Source organism: Euprymna scolopes, chromosome 11, assembly GCF_053919585.1.
Source record: "Euprymna scolopes isolate OS-2025 chromosome 11, ASM5391958v1, whole genome shotgun sequence".
Classification (NCBI taxonomy): Eukaryota; Metazoa; Mollusca; class Cephalopoda; order Sepiida; family Sepiolidae; genus Euprymna; species Euprymna scolopes.
The window spans coordinates 26,552,702-26,558,462 of record NC_136492.1 but is presented as its reverse complement, the minus strand read 5'-3'; positions in this window follow the sequence as shown (position 1 = coordinate 26,558,462).

Here is a 5,761-nt window from a genome sequence, read left to right as displayed (position 1 = left end):
TACGGTTTCAGGTGAGAATTTCTGAAGATAGCGGTTTCAATCCTACACAAAGCCGGCTCAAGGTTTACTTTGAATTCGTCGTAGACTCTTGAAAATTCAGTATGGTATTGTTATACATCTTATGAGATAACTGACTATTTTTTATGATTACACATTCAAATGAACAGCTACAACAGGAATTGGAATACACCCTACTATAGCTTTATTCTCGCAGCTTGTGAGTTTAAAAAATGCAATCTCGACATGAGGACATGATATGCAATACAATATTGTTTTAAACTTGGAAAATTCCACACAGGAGTATGGAAGTCTTCAGACTGATTTTGGACCATCTTGCATTTGTAAACCCTCACGGGAGAAGGTGGTTAAGGCCCCCTGTCTACCTGAATTCTTGGCTCGTGTAGTATAGTCTTCTCTGAGGTTGTTACATGAAATCTGGTATGCTGAAAGCGAATATCGAAGCAGCAGGCAAGAAGAAAGACAAACTCATGTAGTCTATCTACAGAAGCTTAATTTCGCAGAATTATGTACAAATGTTTTTACAAATCTCATTCAGTTTTTGTAAGTTTTTTGTTCAAAGTCTCAAATCTCTTCACAGACAGAAACAGACGTTTGGATGAGGAAGGTGGAGGGGTCTCGTCTCTATACGGTCTGTTCTTCTTGAACTCCTCAGGCAATATATATATATATATATATATATATATATATATATATATATATATATATATGTGTGTGTGTGTGTATATATATATATGTATATATATATATATATATCAAATTTAGTGATTGAATGAATTTAAAACATTTTTGAAGTGAAAAGTTTGAGTTTCATATACAAAGATTTTTTTATTTTTCTAAATAAGACAAAGAATACATGAACATTTTTTATCTCCTTATCCTATAGGGTTTCGACGTTTACCATCTCTTCAGAGGAAGAAAATATTAGCAAATACCTATAATGGTGTACATCCTATTTGCTAAAGTCAGTGAGACATGGAAAATCATAATATAAAATTGATTAATTAAAAGGCATAGAGTAAGGGAAGTTGAATAAAAAATATATAAAAGTTTACATCGAAAATGCATGGTGAAATCCAAGGTGACTGTCCTTGAAAGCATTGTGGTAAAAAAGATCCAAAATGTATTTTGGGTAATCCACTTCACAGAGTAAAGATCCGAGTTCGGCATATTTCTGGAGTAATTCTTCTTTATAGGTCCGGTGAAAAAGTTTTTTAATATGTCTGGTGGAACCTATAGTATTACTGGAGTAAATGCACGAGGATAGACAGAAAAGGAATAGTGAAGGCAGAAAATAACAATGAGAGATAGATGTGTGGTATATATATACATACATATATATATATATATACATACACATATATATATACATATATATATATATATATATATATATATATATATATATATATATATATATATATATATATATATATATATATATATATCAGAATGTGACCTCAGTAGACGAAGTCAAATAACCTCTAAAAAAGTTGACCGGCCGCTTAAGTAAGTCAGGGTGGGAAAGGCAAGAAAAAAAAAGAAAAATATAAGAAAAAGAAAAAGAAGAGGAAAAAGAGCGAATGAAAACTACGTTTTCCAAACTGAAAACAATCTTTACACTAATTTCATTAATCTGTTTAAATCAATTCAAATCCAGTCAACCCAAATAATATCATCTAATATATACGGTTCTATTCTTTTTAATTCTATACGTATTGGTAATATCCTTTAAATGAGAAAATTACACTGAAAATTTAGACTATAATATTGTGTGTAAGCGATTTGTAAAACGAAATCTAAGTGTGTTAATAGAGCGTGTTATTTTAATTTTATAATACTGATGGTAATAGTTGACTGTAAAATAATAATAATAATAATAATAATAATAATAATAATAATAATAATAATAATAATAATACGTTACCGAAAAGTATCAAAAGATCGATAATAATAATAATAATAATAATAATAATAATAATAATAATAATAATAATAATATTTAATATTTAACTGGAAAAAAAACTTTTATATATATCTATATTGTCACATCGTAGAATGTCGAACTGGATAAAAATATAAGAATTTAAAAATCGAGGCATACCCAATAGATTACGCCGTGGCCCATATGGTTAGGTCGTCAGTATTGCACACGTCATGAGTGCGACGACCTGGGGTCGCGCCTATTTTGGAGCACGTCACTGATGAGATGCTGTACATCGAAACCCACTTTGGGTCTGGCGTTGTCCGTTATCGATGCAATTGCTCGATTCTATCTAATTTTGGGTTCTAGCTTTATCGTGAAAGGTGTATGCAGACGGGTATTTATATATCTATCTATAATCTCCTCTTAATGTCTAATATATATATATATATAAATAAAGTGTAAAATGTCTAATATATATAATATAAATAAAGTATAATAATAGTCATACTATAAATCATAATAATCATTATAGTATTAATACCAATTATCATAAAAATCAAATTAGCTAATTAACATTAAGAAAATCAGAGAATATGGTTATGTAACTATGGCTATAGAATTGGATGACGCATTATTGAGTATTATGTGTTCATATTCATATGTGTGGATCAGGAAAATACTTTGCAATGGGGAATGCTTACTCTGTTTGTCGGTAGTAAAGAGGGCGGGCTTATAAACTCCTTAATTGAGAAGCTACATACTAGTTTGAAACAGTATTCTAACAAGATCCCGGAAGTGCAAATTATGTGTAGGAATTTAAAGTGTAGTATGTTAATGTGTGTATGGTGAGCCGCTACTTATAATGTAAATCAACTATAGGAAGGTGTTAGTATATAGGTTAGATGAGATGCTTTGGGGTCTTATTTTTAAAAAACATTTTTTCGCAAAATTTTACCTAAGTTTTTAGTCAAAAAGCGATATGCATTTAATGTTATGTTTTTACCCATTTACATGTATAACAGAGAGTGTATTTTGTTTTATTTTAAGTTGGTTGTATTTAAATTTTTTCTTATGTTAACATCTAGACACTAGTTAATTTTTAGTATTTATTATGGGTTTATTGAAGGTGATAATGTTAACTGCTTCGGATATACAAAGATTGCAAAATGTGTCCCCTGAGCTATATGAGCTAAATTTAATCAGTATGCGCCATTTAATTGAATAGGGAATTTTCTTGTCTTCTAGGCTATTGATCAACGTTGTTAAGGACGTGCTATTATTATCATTGTTTTGAGATTTTTCATTTCTGAAAGAATGCAAGTGGTTTGAAAGTCTTACTTTTGTTAAGTTTGAAGATGCACCTATATAATGTTTTCAATGTTTCATTATTGTTTATTGGTTCATCCATCCCAGTGTTGGTGAATCTTATATTGGGGAGTTGAGTTGAGAGGGGGCCTGAAGATGTATAACGTGGGTGCTGGTTAATAATCTTCTGGTGTTCACTGGGAATTATGTTGGATCTTTTAGTCTGGTTGTTTTTGTTGTTATTATTATTATTACAACCCCGACCGTACGCTATCCCTATATATACTTGTGTCCTGAGTACGTTTATTATGTTCATTATTACCCCCATTTGATTGGTTGTTAGCATGCTTTCGTAGTTGCGCGACTGTGCAAACGTATACCACGTCTTTGTGTATGCAATCGTTATTAAGAGGGCATTCATTTTTATTTTGGCAGTTATATTTGTCTCTAGGTATTGGATCAATTGGAATATCCTGCGCTTGTTTAATTTTCCTGTTATGTGTCGACATTATTGTTTGTGCTAGATTAGGCATTGTAGAGTATGAAATTTTTGTAGAGTTTTTGTTTAATATAATACTATACTTATGTGGGTATTTAACGGAGTTTTCCACAATTCTAAAGTATTCTTTGGGTATGTTAGTTTTACATTGGAGCTGAAAGGGGGATTTTTACGCCTTACTTTTCTATTTTTATTAAATTGTTTTTGGTTTAGGATTGTGTAGGAGGCTGTATTCTTAGTGAGGAGATTGATATTTTTAGGAACATTTTGGCTTATTTTTGTTATTGTTAGGTTTTATTGTCATATTATGGATAATCACTGAATTGAGTTTTCTCACTAAAGAGTTTTTTGTTATATTCTATGCGTTCTTTATATCCTGAGTTCATTAAAGCATTATTGTTGAATGTCGATACTTGGTCAAAGGCTTTTCTGTCAGCTGATAAATTTGATATTCTTTTGAGGATAGATGGAACTATTGACTTGATTACTGACTTTGGATGATTAGATTGTTTACGTACATAAAATAGGTTTAGATTTCGTTTATGGTAAGATTCAGAATATAAATTCGAAGAGATATCTAAAAAATTGGAAGTTTTGTATTTTGGTCGACTTAAATTGTTAATCCAAAGTTTTTGAAACATTTGTATAGGTTTTTAATAGTGTTGTTGTATTGTCTTGGTTTCGCGGGGGGTAACGAATAATGCGTCATCCTTGTAAAGCCCTAAAGCCTCATGTAGTTTGTTGAATTCTATATCAATTTCTTTTAATAGAAAAAGCCCCACGAAGTCGGTAACTTATGCACTATCGGAATATCCCATTATTATGTCGAAGTCATTAGACGTATCCTTCCTTGTCCAATATTTACCATCAAATATATATATATATATATATATATATATATATATATATATATATAATCTATTATTTTTTTATTCAATTGAATATATACATATCAATTAATTTTTAAATTTAATTATATATAGATACGCATATATATATATGCAGAGAGAAAGAGAGAGAAAGAGAGAGAGGGGGAGAGAGGGAGAGAGAGAGGGGGAGAGACAGATTGCCTGACAGAAAGAGGTATGGATAAACATAATGTTGACTTCTTTTCCATTCACATTTCAATTGTCGTAAAAATGTAACAACTTTTCGCTTAAATTTGACGAAACATGTACATTATTGACGACGCCATTTGTTCACTCGGAATTACAAAGTTCAAAGATGGCGGAACGGTTTACACCAGCAGAAGCGAAAATAACCCAGATTGACGTACGCAGGAAATGATATTAATGAGCAGCTAGTACGCGTTCCGTGAGTATGTCAGTTTCCATTCTAACTCGTACTGTTTTATAGCTAAGAATTCCCAAGCAAATATTTGCGAAATTTTGTGGACAACTATGTAGGTTAGTGGTTGCATGCATGCGTATGTAACTTTGATGAATATATTTTATTCGTTGCTTTCATATAGCAAGATTATTTTGTTGCGTTATGGAATGTGCAGGGTGGAACGATAAAATTGTCGCCCTAAAGAAAATAACGCTACAAATTTATTTAAATACTTTTATTGAAAAACAAATTAAGGTAACTTGGTTATGTAGTAGAGCTGACATCTATTCAATGCAGCCGCCTTCAGCTTCAATCACCGCCTCTATATGGGTCTGTAACTGGGAGTATGCCTTTTCTACATGCGCAGGAGGGAGCTTAGCGAATACTCAGCTTTATTGCGGCGATCAGGCTGGCTTTGGTATTGTGGAGGTCATATTCGTGATTTTCTTAGCTTATGACCAAACGAAGTAGTTCTATGTATTAAGGTCAGGGAGGATGGGGGTGGCAGTGAGAAAAGGATACAAAGCCGTAGCACTCCTTCTAAAGCCAAGCCTGGGTCTTAGACTTGTGGGCCGGCGCCGAGTCCTGATTGCACCAGGTGATAACCACACTCTTCGGCACATCAAGGTACACTTTGGTGATAACTTCCAGCCGAATTTGAAGACGTGAGGTGGAAGGTGTGG